Here is a 15,365-nt window from a genome sequence, read left to right as displayed (position 1 = left end):
GCGAATTTTTTGTGTTCTGGGGTAATTTCATTGAAAGGGAATTTTTTATGTTCTAGGGTGATTTCTTTGGAAGCAAATTTTTGTGCTCTGGAGTCATTTCATTGGAAGCGTGTTTTCTGTGCTCTGGAGTCATTTTTTGGAAGCAAATTTTTTGTGCTCTGGGTTGATTATGTTGGAAGCGAATTTTTTGTATTCTCGGGTGATTTTGTTGAAAGGGAATTTTTTGTGTTCGAGGGTGATTTCGTTGGAAGCGAATTTTTTGCGCTCTGGGATGTTTTCTTTGGAAGTGAATATTTGTATTCTCAGGAGATTTCGTTGGAAGCGAATTTTTTGTGTTCTGGGGTAATTTCGTTGGAATAGAAATATTTGTGCTCTCAGGAGTTTTCGATGGAAGCAAATTTTTGAAGAAGGGAGTCATTTCGTTGGAAGCATGTTTTCTGTGCTATGGAGTCATTTCTTTGGAAGCGAATATTTTGTTCTCTGGGGTGATTTCGTTGGTAGCGCATTTTCTCTGTTCTGGGATATTTTCGTTGGAAGTGAATTTTTTGTGTTCCCCGGTGATTTTGATGGAAGCCAATTTTTGAAGTATGGGATCATTTCCTTGGAAGTGTGTTTTCTGTGCTCTGTAGTCATTTCGTTGGAAGCAAATTTTTTGTGTTCTGTGGTGATTTCTTTGGAAGCGAATATTTTGTGTTCTGGGGAGATTTCGTTGGAAGCAAATATTTGTGTTCTCAGAAGATTTCGTTGCAAGCAAATTTTTTCTGTTCTCCGGTTTTTTTCGATGGAAGTAAATTTTTGAAGTAGGAGGTCATTTCGTTGGAAGCATGTTTTCTGTGCTCTGGAGTCATTTCGTTGGAAGCGAATTTTTTGTGTTCTCGGGTGATTTCGATGGAAGCAAATTTTTGAAGTAAGGGTTCATTTCATTGGAAGCATGTTTTCTGTGCTCTGGGGTAATTTCGTTGGAAGCTAATTTTTTGTGTTCTGGGGTGATTTCGTTGGAAGCGAATATTTGTGTTCTCAGAAAATTTTGTTGCAAGCAAATTTTTTGTGTTCTGGGGTTATTTCGTTGGAAGCGAATTTTTTATCTTCTCCGGTTTTTCGATGGAAGCAAGTTTTTGAAGTAGGGGGTCATTTCGTTGGAATCGTGTTTTCTGTGCTCTGGAGTCATTTCGTTGGAAGGGAATTTTTTGTGCTCTGGGGTGATTTCGTTGGAAGCCTATTTTTTGTGTTCTTGGGTGATTTCATTGAAAGCTAATTTTTGTGTTCTGCCGTGATTTCATTAGAAGCGAATTTTTTGCGTTCTGGGTTGATTTCGATGGAAGCAAATTATTTCTGTTCTGTGGTAATTTCGTTGGACGTGAATTTTTTTGTGTTCTCGGGTGATTTCGTTGAAAGGGAATTTTTTGTGTTCTAGGGTGATTTCGTTGGAAGCGAATTTTTTTGTGCTCTGTGATGATTTCTTTGGAAGCAGATATTGTGTTCCCAGGAAATTTCGTCGGAAGCGATTTTTTTGTGTTCTGGGGTAATTTCGTTGGAAGCGAAATTTTTGTGTTCTCGGATGATTTCGATGGAAACAAATTTTTGAAATATGGGGTCATATCGTTGGAAGCATGTTTTCAGTGCTCTGGAGTCATTTCTTTGGAAGTGAATTTTTCGTACTCTAGGGTGATTTCGTTCGAAGCGAATTTTTTGTGCTCTGGAATGATATCTTTGGAAGCGAATATGTGTGCTCTCAGGAGATTTTGTTGGAAAAGAATTTTTTGTCTACTGGGGTAATATCGTTGGAAGAGAATTTTTTGTGTTCTCGGTTGATTTCGATGGAAGCAAATTTTTGAAATAGGGGGTCATTTCGTTGGAAGCATGTTTTCTGTGCTCTGGAATCATTTCGTTCGAAGCGAATTTTTTGTGCTCTGGCGTGTTTTCGTTGGAAGCGAATTTTTTGTGCTCTAGGAGGATATCTTTGGAAGAGAATATTTGTGTTCTCAGGAGATTTCATTGGAAAAGAATTTTTTTGTCTTCTGGGGTAATATCTTTGAAAGAGAATTTTTTGTGTTCTCCGGTCTTTTCGGTGGAAGCAAATATTTGAAGTAGGGGGTCATTTCATTGGAAGCGTGTTCTCTGTGCTAGGGAGTCATTTCATTGGAAGGGAATTTTTTGTGCTCTGGGGTGATTTCGTTGAAAGTGAATTTTTTATGTTCTAGGCTGATATCGTTCGAAGCTTATTTTTTGTGCTCTGGGGTGATTTTGTTGGAAGCGAATTTTTTTTCTTCTTTGGTGATTTCGATGGAAGCGAATTTTTTATGTTCTAGGGTGATTTCGTTGGAAGCGAATTTTTTCTACTCTGGAATGATATCTTTGAAGCAAATATTTGTGTTCTCACGATATTTTGTTTTCCATGCTCTCGAGTCATTTCGTTGGAATGCAAATTTTTTGTGCTCTGGGGTGATTTCGTTGGAATCGAATATTTGTGTTCTCAGGAGATTACGTTGCATGCGAATTTTTTGTGTTCTGAGGTGATTTCGTTGGAAGCGAATTTTTTTGTTCTCGGGTGATTTCGTTGGAAGGGAATTTTTGTGCTATAGGGTGATTTCGTTGGAAGCGAATTTTTTGTGCTCTGGGATGATATCTTTGGAAGCGAATGTTTGTGTTCTCAGGAGATTTCATTGGAAAAGAATTTTTGTCTTCTGGGGTAATATCATTGGAAGAGAATTTTTTGTGTTCTCCAGTTTTTTCGATGGAAGCAAATTTTTGAAGTACGGGGTCATTTCGTTAGAAGTGTGTTTTCTGTGCTCTGGAGTCATTTCGTTGGAAGCGAATTTTTTGTGCTCTGGGGTGATTTCGTTGGAAGCGAATATTGGTGTTCTCAGGAGATTTCGTTGCAAGTGAATTTTTTGTGTTCTGGGGTAATATCGTTGGAAGAGAACTTTTGTGTTCTCCGTTTTTTTCAATGGGAGTAAATTTTTGAAGTAGGTGGTCATTTCGTTGGAAGCATGTTTTCTGTGCTCTGGAGTCTTTTCGTTGGAAGCGAATTTTTTGTGCTCTGGGTTGGTTTCGTTGGAAGCGAATTTTTTGTGATCTGGGGTGATGTCGTTGAAAGGGAATTTTTTGTGTCTGGGGTGATTTCGTTGGAAGCAAATTTTTTGTGCTCCAGGATGTTTTCTTTGGAAGCGAATATTTGTGTTCTCAGGAAATTTCGTTGGAAGCGAATTTTTTGTGTTCTGGGGTAATTTCGTTGGAAGAGAAATTTTTGTGTGCTCAGGATTTTTCGATGGAAGCAAATTTTTAAAGTAGGGGGTCATTTCGTTGGAAGTGTGTTTTCTGTGTTTTGGAGTCATTTCGTTGGAAGTAATTTTTTTGTGTTCTGGGGTGATTTCGTTGGAAGCGAATTTTTTGTGTTCTGGGGTAATGTCGTTGGAAGCGAATTTTTTGTGTTCTCCGGTGATTTCGTTGAAAGGGAATTTTTTGTGTTCTAGGGTGATTTCTTTGGAATCAAATATTTTGTGTTCTGCTTTGATTTCAATGGAAGCAAATATTTTCAGTTTTGTGGTAAATTCGTTGGACGTAAACTTTTTGTGTTCTCTGGTGATTTCGTTGAAAGGGAATTTTTTGTGTTCAAGGGTGATTTCTCTAAAAGGGAATTTTTGTGTTCTAGGTTGATTTCGTTGGAAGGGAATTTTTTGTGCTCTGGGATGATATCTTTGGAAGCGAATATTTGTGTTCTCAGGAGATTTCATTGTAAAAGAATTTTTTCTCTTCTGGGGTAATATCGTTGGAAGAGAATTTTTTGTGTTCCCCGGTTTCTTCAATGGAAGCAAATATTTGAAGTAAGGGGTCATTTCGTTCGAAACGAGTTTTCTGTGCTCTGGAGTCATTTCATTGGAAGCGAATTTTTTGTGCTCTGGGGTGATTTCGTTGGAAGCGAATTTTTTGTGCTCTGGGATGATATCTTTGGAAGCGAATATTTGTGTTCTCAGGAGATTTCGTTGGAAAAGAATTTTTTCTCTTCTGGGGTAATAGCGTTGGAAGAGAATTTTTTGTGTTCTCCGGTTTCTTCAATGGAAGCAAATTTTTGAAGTAAGGGGTCATTTCGTTCGAAACGAGTTTTCTGTGCTCTGGAGTCATTTCTTTGGAAGCGAATTTTTTGTGTTCTCAGATGATTTCAACGGAAACAAATTTTTGAAGTATGGTATCATTTCGTTCGAAGCGTGTTTTCTGTGCTCTGGAGTCATTTCGTTGGAAGCGAATATTTTGTGTTCTGGGGAGATTTCGTTGGAAGCGAATATTTGTGTTCTCAGAAGATTTCGTAGCAAGCGAATTTTTGCTGTTCCTCGGTTTTTTCGATGGAAGTAAATTTTTGAAGTAGGAGGTCATTTCGTTGGAAGCGAATTTTTTGTGTTCTGGAGTGATTTCGTTTGAAGCAAATATTTTGTGTTCTGGGGAGATTTCGTTGTAAGTGAATATTTGTGTTCTCAGATTTCGTTGCAAGCGAATTTTTTCTGTTCTCCGGTTTTCTCGATGGAAGTAAATTTTTGAAGTAGGAGGTCATTTGGTTGGAAGTATGTTTTCGGAGCTCTGGAGTAATTTCGTTGGAAGCAAATTTTTTGTGCTCTGGGTTGATTTCGTTGGAAGCGAATTTTTTGTGTTCTGGGGTGATTTCGTTGGAAGTAAATATTTTGTGTTCTGGGGAGATTTCGTTGTAAGTGAATATTTGTGTTCTCAGAAGATTTCGTTGCAAGCGAATTTTTTCTGTTCTCGGTTTTTTTCGATGGAAGTAAATTTTTGAAGTAGGAGGTCATTTGGTTGGAAGTATGTTTTCAGAGCTCAGGAGTAATTTCGTTGGAAGCGAATTTTTTCTGCTCTGGGTTGATTTCGTTGAAAGGGAAATTTTGGTGTTCTGGGGTGATTTCGTTGGAAGTGAATTTTTTGTGCTCTGGGATGTTTTTTTGGAAGCGAATATTTGTGTTCTCAGGAGATTTCGTTGGAAGCGAATTTTTTGTGTTCTGGGGTAATTTCATTGAAAGGGAATTTTTTCTGTTCTAGGGTGATTGCGTTCGAAGCAAATTTTTTGTGCTCTGGAGTGATTTGGTTGGAAGCGAATTTTTTGTCTTCTATGGTGATTTCGATGGAAGCGAATTTTTTATGTTCTAGGGTAATTTCGTTGAAAGCAAATTTATTGTGTTCTGGAGTCATTTCATTGGAAGCGTGTTTTCTGTGCTCTGGATTCATTTTTTTGGAAGCAAATTTTTTGTCCTCTGGGTTGATTATGTTGGAAGCGAATTTTTTGTATTTTCGGTGATTTCGTTGAAAGGGAATTTTTTGTTCGAGGGTGATTTCGTTGGAAGCGAATTTTTTTCGCTCTGGGATGTTTTCTTTGGAAGCAAATGATTTCGTTAGAAGCAAATTTTTTGTGTTCTGGAGTAATTTCGATGGAATAGAAATTTTTGTGCTCTCAGGATTTTTCGATGGAAGCAAATTTTTGAAGTAGGGAGTCATTTTGTTGGAAGCGTGTTTTCTGTGCTCTGGAGTCATTTCGTTGGAAGGGAATTTTTTGTGCTCTGGGGTGATTTCGTTGGAAGCCTATTTTTTGTGTTCTTGGGTGATTTCATTGAAAGCTAATTTTTGTGTTCTGCCGTGATTTCATTAGAAGCGAATTTTTTGCGTTCTGGGTTGATTTCGATGGAAGCAAATTATTTCTGTTCTGTGGTAATTTCGTTGGACGTGAATTTTTTTGTGTTCTCGGGTGATTTCGTTGAAAGGGAATTTTTTGTGTTCTAGGGTGATTTCGTTGGAAGCGAATTTTTTTGTGCTCTGTGATGATTTCTTTGGAAGCAGATATTGTCTTCCCAGGAAATTTCGTCGGAAGCGATTTTTTTGTGTTCTGGGGTAATTTCGTTGGAAGCGAAATTTTTGTGTTCTCGGATGATTTCGATGGAAACAAATTTTTGAAATATGGGGTCATATCGTTGGAAGCATGTTTTCAGTGCTCTGGAGTCATTTCTTTGGAAGTGAATTTTTCGTACTCTAGGGTGATTTCGTTCGAAGCGAATTTTTTGTGCTCTGGAATGATATCTTTGGAAGCGAATATGTGTGCTCTCAGGAGATTTTGTTGGAAAAGAATTTTTTGTCTACTGGGGTAATATCGTTGGAAGAGAATTTTTTGTGTTCTCGGTTGATTTCGATGGAAGCAAATTTTTGAAATAGGGGGTCATTTCGTTGGAAGCATGTTTTCTGTGCTCTGGAATCATTTCGTTCGAAGCGAATTTTTTGTGCTCTGGCGTGTTTTCGTTGGAAGCGAATTTTTTGTGCTCTAGGAGGATATCTTTGGAAGAGAATATTTGTGTTCTCAGGAGATTTCATTGGAAAAGAATTTTTTTGTCTTCTGGGGTAATATCTTTGAAAGAGAATTTTTTGTGTTCTCCGGTCTTTTCGGTGGAAGCAAATATTTGAAGTAGGGGGTCATTTCATTGGAAGCGTGTTCTCTGTGCTAGGGAGTCATTTCATTGGAAGGGAATTTTTTGTGCTCTGGGGTGATTTCGTTGAAAGTGAATTTTTTATGTTCTAGGCTGATATCGTTCGAAGCTTATTTTTTGTGCTCTGGGGTGATTTTGTTGGAAGCGAATTTTTTTTCTTCTTTGGTGATTTCGATGGAAGCGAATTTTTTATGTTCTAGGGTGATTTCGTTGGAAGCGAATTTTTTCTACTCTGGAATGATATCTTTGAAGCAAATATTTGTGTTCTCACGATATTTTGTTTTCCATGCTCTCGAGTCATTTCGTTGGAATGCAAATTTTTTGTGCTCTGGGGTGATTTCGTTGGAATCGAATATTTGTGTTCTCAGGAGATTACGTTGCATGCGAATTTTTTGTGTTCTGAGGTGATTTCGTTGGAAGCGAATTTTTTTGTTCTCGGGTGATTTCGTTGGAAGGGAATTTTTGTGCTATAGGGTGATTTCGTTGGAAGCGAATTTTTTGTGCTCTGGGATGATATCTTTGGAAGCGAATGTTTGTGTTCTCAGGAGATTTCATTGGAAAAGAATTTTTGTCTTCTGGGGTAATATCATTGGAAGAGAATTTTTTGTGTTCTCCAGTTTTTTCGATGGAAGCAAATTTTTGAAGTACGGGGTCATTTCGTTAGAAGTGTGTTTTCTGTGCTCTGGAGTCATTTCGTTGGAAGCGAATTTTTTGTGCTCTGGGGTGATTTCGTTGGAAGCGAATATTGGTGTTCTCAGGAGATTTCGTTGCAAGTGAATTTTTTGTGTTCTGGGGTAATATCGTTGGAAGAGAACTTTTGTGTTCTCCGTTTTTTTCAATGGGAGTAAATTTTTGAAGTAGGTGGTCATTTCGTTGGAAGCATGTTTTCTGTGCTCTGGAGTCTTTTCGTTGGAAGCGAATTTTTTGTGCTCTGGGTTGGTTTCGTTGGAAGCGAATTTTTTGTGATCTGGGGTGATGTCGTTGAAAGGGAATTTTTTGTGTCTGGGGTGATTTCGTTGGAAGCAAATTTTTTGTGCTCCAGGATGTTTTCTTTGGAAGCGAATATTTGTGTTCTCAGGAAATTTCGTTGGAAGCGAATTTTTTGTGTTCTGGGGTAATTTCGTTGGAAGAGAAATTTTTGTGTGCTCAGGATTTTTCGATGGAAGCAAATTTTTAAAGTAGGGGGTCATTTCGTTGGAAGTGTGTTTTCTGTGTTTTGGAGTCATTTCGTTGGAAGTAATTTTTTTGTGTTCTGGGGTGATTTCGTTGGAAGCGAATTTTTTGTGTTCTGGGGTAATGTCGTTGGAAGCGAATTTTTTGTGTTCTCCGGTGATTTCGTTGAAAGGGAATTTTTTGTGTTCTAGGGTGATTTCTTTGGAATCAAATATTTTGTGTTCTGCTTTGATTTCAATGGAAGCAAATATTTTCAGTTTTGTGGTAAATTCGTTGGACGTAAACTTTTTGTGTTCTCTGGTGATTTCGTTGAAAGGGAATTTTTTGTGTTCAAGGGTGATTTCTCTAAAAGGGAATTTTTGTGTTCTAGGTTGATTTCGTTGGAAGGGAATTTTTTGTGCTCTGGGATGATATCTTTGGAAGCGAATATTTGTGTTCTCAGGAGATTTCATTGTAAAAGAATTTTTTCTCTTCTGGGGTAATATCGTTGGAAGAGAATTTTTTGTGTTCCCCGGTTTCTTCAATGGAAGCAAATATTTGAAGTAAGGGGTCATTTCGTTCGAAACGAGTTTTCTGTGCTCTGGAGTCATTTCATTGGAAGCGAATTTTTTGTGCTCTGGGGTGATTTCGTTGGAAGCGAATTTTTTGTGCTCTGGGATGATATCTTTGGAAGCGAATATTTGTGTTCTCAGGAGATTTCGTTGGAAAAGAATTTTTTCTCTTCTGGGGTAATAGCGTTGGAAGAGAATTTTTTGTGTTCTCCGGTTTCTTCAATGGAAGCAAATTTTTGAAGTAAGGGGTCATTTCGTTCGAAACGAGTTTTCTGTGCTCTGGAGTCATTTCTTTGGAAGCGAATTTTTTGTGTTCTCAGATGATTTCAACGGAAACAAATTTTTGAAGTATGGTATCATTTCGTTCGAAGCGTGTTTTCTGTGCTCTGGAGTCATTTCGTTGGAAGCGAATATTTTGTGTTCTGGGGAGATTTCGTTGGAAGCGAATATTTGTGTTCTCAGAAGATTTCGTAGCAAGCGAATTTTTGCTGTTCCTCGGTTTTTTCGATGGAAGTAAATTTTTGAAGTAGGAGGTCATTTCGTTGGAAGCGAATTTTTTGTGTTCTGGAGTGATTTCGTTTGAAGCAAATATTTTGTGTTCTGGGGAGATTTCGTTGTAAGTGAATATTTGTGTTCTCAGATTTCGTTGCAAGCGAATTTTTTCTGTTCTCCGGTTTTCTCGATGGAAGTAAATTTTTGAAGTAGGAGGTCATTTGGTTGGAAGTATGTTTTCGGAGCTCTGGAGTAATTTCGTTGGAAGCAAATTTTTTGTGCTCTGGGTTGATTTCGTTGGAAGCGAATTTTTTGTGTTCTGGGGTGATTTCGTTGGAAGTAAATATTTTGTGTTCTGGGGAGATTTCGTTGTAAGTGAATATTTGTGTTCTCAGAAGATTTCGTTGCAAGCGAATTTTTTCTGTTCTCGGTTTTTTTCGATGGAAGTAAATTTTTGAAGTAGGAGGTCATTTGGTTGGAAGTATGTTTTCAGAGCTCAGGAGTAATTTCGTTGGAAGCGAATTTTTTCTGCTCTGGGTTGATTTCGTTGAAAGGGAAATTTTGGTGTTCTGGGGTGATTTCGTTGGAAGTGAATTTTTTGTGCTCTGGGATGTTTTTTTGGAAGCGAATATTTGTGTTCTCAGGAGATTTCGTTGGAAGCGAATTTTTTGTGTTCTGGGGTAATTTCATTGAAAGGGAATTTTTTCTGTTCTAGGGTGATTGCGTTCGAAGCAAATTTTTTGTGCTCTGGAGTGATTTGGTTGGAAGCGAATTTTTTGTCTTCTATGGTGATTTCGATGGAAGCGAATTTTTTATGTTCTAGGGTAATTTCGTTGAAAGCAAATTTATTGTGTTCTGGAGTCATTTCATTGGAAGCGTGTTTTCTGTGCTCTGGATTCATTTTTTTGGAAGCAAATTTTTTGTCCTCTGGGTTGATTATGTTGGAAGCGAATTTTTTGTATTTTCGGTGATTTCGTTGAAAGGGAATTTTTTGTTCGAGGGTGATTTCGTTGGAAGCGAATTTTTTTCGCTCTGGGATGTTTTCTTTGGAAGCAAATGATTTCGTTAGAAGCAAATTTTTTGTGTTCTGGAGTAATTTCGATGGAATAGAAATTTTTGTGCTCTCAGGATTTTTCGATGGAAGCAAATTTTTGAAGTAGGGAGTCATTTTGTTGGAAGCGTGTTTTCTGTGCTCTGGAGTAATTTCGTTGGAAGCGAATTTTTTGTGCTCTGTTGTGATTTCGTTGGTAGCGCATTTTCTGTGTTCTTGGATAATTTCGTTGGAAGTGAATTTTTTGTGTTCTCGGCTGATTTCGATGGAAGCCAATTTTTGAAGTATGGGATCATTTCCTTGGAAGCATGTTTTCTGTGCTCTGGAGTCATTTCGTTGGAAGAGAATGTTTTGTGGTTTGGGGTGATTTTGTTGGAAGCGAAATTTTTGTGTTCTAGGTTAATTTCGTTGGAAGCGAATTTCTTGTGTTCTGGGGTAATTTCGTTGGACGTGAATTTTTTGTGTTCTCGGGTGATTTCTTTGAAAGGAAATTTTTTATATTCTAGGGTTATTTTGTTGGAAGCGAATTTTTTTGTGCTCTGGGATGATTTCTTTAGAAGTGAGTATTTGTGTTCTCAGAAGATTTCGTTGGAAGCGAATTTTTTTGTGTTCTGGGGTCATTTCTTTCGAAATGAATTTTTTGTGTTCTCCGGTTTGTTTGATGGAAGCAAATTTTTGAAGGAAGGGGTCATTTCGTTGGAAGCGTGTTTTCTGTGCTCTGGAGTCATTTCGTTGGAAGCGAATTTTTTGTCCTCTGGGGTGATTTCGTTGGAAGCGAATTTTTTTGTTCTCAGGTGATTTCCTTGAAAGGGAATTTTTTGTGTTCTGGGGTCATTTCGTTGGAAGCAAATTTTTTGTGTTCCGGGGAGATTTCGTTGGAAGCGAATATTTGTGTTCTCAGAAGATTTCGTTGCAAGCGAATTTTTTCTGTTCACCAGTTTTATCGATGGAAGTAAATTTTTGAAGTAGGAGGTCATTTCGTTGGAAGCATGTTTTCGGAGCTCTGGAGACATTTTGTTGGACGTGAATTTTTTGTGCTCTGGGTTGATTTCGTTGGAAGCGAATTTTTTGTTCTCTGGGGTGATTTCGTTAGAAGCGAATTTTTTGTGTTCTGGGGTGATTTCGTTGAAAGGGAATTTTTGGTGTTCTGGGGTGATTTCGTTGGAAGCGAATTTTTTGTGTTCTGGGATGTTTTCTTTGGATGCGAATATTTGTGTTCTCAGGAGATTTCGTTGCAAGCGAATTTTTTGTGTTCTAGGGTAATTTCATTGAAATGGAATTTTTTATGTTCTAGGGTGATTTCGTTGGAAGCAAATGTTTTGTGCTCTGGAGTGATTTGGTTGGAAGCGAATTTTTTGTCTTCTATGGTGATTTCGATGGAAGCGAATTTTTTATGTTCTATGGTGATTTCGTTGAAAGCAAATTTTTTGTGTTCTGGAGTCATTTCATTGGAAGCGTGTTTTCTGTGCTCTGGAGTCATTTTGTTGGAAGCGAATTTTTTATGCTCTGGGTTGATTATGTTGGAAGCGAATTTTTTTGTATTCTCGGGTGATTTCGTTGAAAGGGAATTTTTTGTGTTCTAGGGTGATTTTGTTGGAAGCGAATTTTTTGTGCTCTGGGATGATTTCTTTAGAAGTGAATATTTGTGTTCTCAGAAGATTTCATTGGAAGCGAATTTTTTTGTGTTCTGGTTTCATTTCGATGGAAGCGAATTTTTTGTATTCTGGGGAGATTTCGTTGGAAGCGAATATTTGTGTTCTCAGAAGATTTCGTTGCAAGAGATTTTTTTCTGTTTTCCGGTTTTTTCGGTGGAAGTAAATTTTTGAAGTAGGAGGTCATTTCGTTGGAAGCATGTTTTCGGAGCTCTGGAGTCATTTCGTTGGAAGCGAATTTTTTGTGCTCTGGGTTGATTATGTTGGAAGCGAATTTTTTGTATGCTCGGGTGATTTCGTTGAAAGGGAATTTTTTGTGTTCTAGGGTGATTTTGTTGGAAGCGAATTTTTTTTGCTCTGGGATGATTTCTTTAGAAGTGAATATTTGTGTTCTCAGAAGATTTCATTGGAAGCGAATTTTTTGTGCTCTGGGTTGATTATGTTGGAAGCGAATTTTTTTTGTTCTCGGGTGATTTCCTTGAAAGGGAATTTTTTGTATTCTGGGGTCATTTCGTTGGAAGCGAATTTTTTGTGCTCTGGGGTGATTTCGTTGGTAGCGCATTTTCTGTGTTCTGGGATAATTTCATTGGAAGCGAATTTTTTGTGTTCTCGGGTGATTTCAATGGAAGCCAATTTTTGAAGTATGGGATCATTTCCTGGAAGCGTGTTTTCTGTGCTCTGGAGTCATTTCGTTGGAAGAGAATTTTTTGTGGTCTGGGGTGATTTTGTTGGAAGCAAAATTTTTGTGTTCTAGGGTAATTTCGTTGGAAGCGAATTTTTTGTGTTCTGGGGTAATTTCGTTGGACGTGAATTTTTTGTGTTCTCGGGTGATTTCTTTGAAAGGAATTTTTTTATGATTTAGGGTTATTTTGTTGGAAGCGAATTTTTCTGTGCTCTGGGATGATTTCTTTAGAAGTGAGTATTTGTGTTCTCAGAAGATTTCTTTGGAAACGAATTTTTTTGTGTTCTGGGGTCATTTCTTTGGAAATGAATTTTTTGTGTTCTCCGGTTTGTTTGATGGAAGCAAATTTTTGAAGGAGGGGGTCATTTCGTTGGAAGTGTGTTTTCTGTGCTCTGGAGTCATTTCGTTGGAAGTGAATTTTTGTGTCCTCGGGTGATTTCCTTGAAAGGGAATTTTTTGTGTTCTGGGGTGATTTCGTTGGAAGCGAATATTTTGTGTTCTGGGGAGATTTCATTGGAAGCGAATATTGGTCTTCTCAGAAGATTTCGTTGCAAGCGAAATTTTTCTGTTCTCCGGTTTTTTCGATGGAAGTAAATTTTTGAAGTAGGAGGCCATTTTGTTGGAAGCATGTTTTCGGAGCTCTGGAGTCATTTCGTTGGAAGCGAATTTTTTGTGCTCTGGGTTGATTTCGTTGGAAGCAATTTTTTTGTGTTCTGGGGTGATTTCGTTGAAAGGGAATTTTTGGTGTTCTGGGGTGATTTCGTTGGAAGCGAATTTTTTGTGCTCTGGGATGTTTTCTTTGGAAGCGAATATTTGTGTTCTCAGGAGATTTCGTTGCAAGCGAAATTTTTGTCTTCTGGGGTAATTTCATTAAAAGGGAATTTTTTATGTTCTAGGGTGATTTCGTTGAAAGCGAATTTTTTGTGTTCTGGAGTCACTTCATTGGAAGCGTGTTTTCTGTGCTCTGGAGTCATTTTGTTGGAAGCGAATTTTTTGTGCTCTGGGATGTTTTCTTTGGAAGCAAATATTTTTGGTCTCAGGAGATTTCATTGGAAGCGAATTTGTTGTGTTCTGGGGTAATTTCGATGGAATAGAAATTTTTGTGCTCTCACGACATTTGGATGGATGCAAATTTTTGAAGTAGGGAGTCATTTCGTTGGAAGCGAATTTTTTGTGCTCTAATATGATTTCGTTGGTAGCGCATTTTCTGTGTTCTGGGATAATTTCGTTGGAAGTGAATTTTTTGTGGTCTGGGGTGATTTTGATGGAAGCCAATTTTTGAAGTATGGGATCATTTCCTTGGAAGCGTGTTTTCTGTGCTCTGGAGTCATTTCGTTGGAAGAGAATGTTTTGTGGTCTGGGGTGATTTTGTTGGAAGCGAAATTTTTGTGTTCTAGGGAAATTTCGTTGGACGTGAATTTTTTGTGTTCTCGCGTGATTTCTTTGAAAGGAAATTTTTTATGTTCTAGGGTGATTTTATTGGAAACGAATTTTTTTGTGCTCTGGGATGATTTCTTTAGAAGTGAATATTTGTGTTCTCAAAAGATTTCGTTGGAAGCGGATTTTTTTGTGTTCTGAGGTCATTTCTTTGGAAATGAATTTTTTGTGTTCTCCGGATTGTTTGATGGAAACAAATTTTTGAAAAAGGGGGTCATTTCGTTGGAAGCGTGTTTTCTGTGCTCTGGAGTCATTTCGTTGGAAGCGAATTTTTTGTCCTCTGGGGTGATTTCGTTGGAAGCGAATTTTTTGTGTTCTCGGGTGATTTCCTTGAAAGGGAATTTTTTGTGTTCTGGGGTCATTTCGTTGGAAGTGAATTTTTTGTGTTCTGGAGTGATTTCGTTGGAAGCGAATATTTTGTTTTCTGGGGAGATTTCATTGGAAGCGAATATTTGTGTTCTCAGTAGATTTCGTTGCAAGCGAATTTTTTCTGTTCTCCGGTTTTTTCGATGGAAGTAAATTTTTGAAGTAGGAGGTCATTTCGTTGGAAGCATTTTTTCGGAGCTCTGGAGTCATTTCGTTGGAAGCGAATTTTTTTGTGTTCTGGGGTGATTTCGTTGAAAGGGAATTTTGGGTGTTCTGGGGTGATTTCGTTGGAAGCGAATTTTTTGTGCTCTGGGATGTTTTCTTTGGAAGCGAATATTTGTGTTCTCAGGAGATTTCATTGCAAGCGAATTTTTTGTGTTCTGGGGTAATTTCGTTGGAAGCCAAATTTTTGTGTTCTGGGGTGATTTCGTTGGAAGCGAATATTTTGTGTTCTCGGGTGATTTCAATGGAAACAAATTTTAGAAGTATGGTATCATTTCGTTCGAAGCGTTTTTTCTGTGCTCTGGAGTCATTTCGTTGGAAGCGAATTTTTTGTGCTCTGGGTTGATTTCGTTGGAAGCGAATTTTTTTGTTCTCGGGTGATTTCTTTGAAAGGGAATTATTTTTATGTTCTAGGGTGATTTCGTTGGAAGCGAATTTTTTTTGTGCTCTGGGATGATTTCTTTCGAAGCGAATATTTGTGTTCTCAGGAGATTTCGTTGGAAGCGAATATTTTGTGTTCTGGGGTAATTTCGTTGAAAGCGAATTTTTTGTGTTCTCACGTGATTTCCTTTAAAGCTAATTTTTTGTGTTCTAGGGTGATTTCGTTGGAAGCGAATTTTTTGTGTTCAGGGGTGATTTCGATGGAAGCAAATTTTTTCTATTCCGTGGTAATTTCGTTGGATGTGAATTTTTTGTGTTCTCGGGTGATTTGGTTGAAAGGGAATGTTTTGTGTTCCAGGGTGATTTCATTGGAAGCGATTTTTTTTGTGCTCTGGGATGATTTCCTTGGAAGCAAATATTTGTGTTCTTAGGAGGTATCGTTGGAAGCGAATTTATTGTGTTCTTCGGTTTTTCGATGGAAGCAAATTTTTGAAGTAGGGGGTCATTTCATTGGAAGCGTGTTTTCTGGAGTGCTCTGTAGTCATTTCATTGGAAGGGAAATTTTGTGCTCTGGGGTGATTTCGTTGGAAGCAAATTTTTTGTGTTCTCAGATGATTTCGTTTAAAGGGAATTTTTCGTGTTCTCGGTGATTTCGTTGGAAGCGAATTTTTTTTGTTCTGGGGTCATTTCGTCGGAAGCGTGTTTTCTGTGCTCTGGAGTCAGTTCGTTGGAAGCGAATTTTTTGTGCTCTGGTGTGATTTCATTGGAAGCGAATTTTTTGTGTTCTCAGGTGATTTCCTTTAAAGCTAATTTTTTGTTTTCTAGGGTGATTTCGTTGGCAGCGAATTTTTTGTGTTCTCGGGTGATTTGGTTGAAAGGGAATTTTTT

This window comes from Meriones unguiculatus, chromosome 5, assembly GCF_030254825.1.
Source record: "Meriones unguiculatus strain TT.TT164.6M chromosome 5, Bangor_MerUng_6.1, whole genome shotgun sequence".
NCBI lineage: Eukaryota > Metazoa > Chordata > Mammalia > Rodentia > Muridae > Meriones > Meriones unguiculatus.
The sequence above is the reverse complement of the archived record's forward strand: the minus strand, read 5'-3'. Positions refer to the sequence as shown.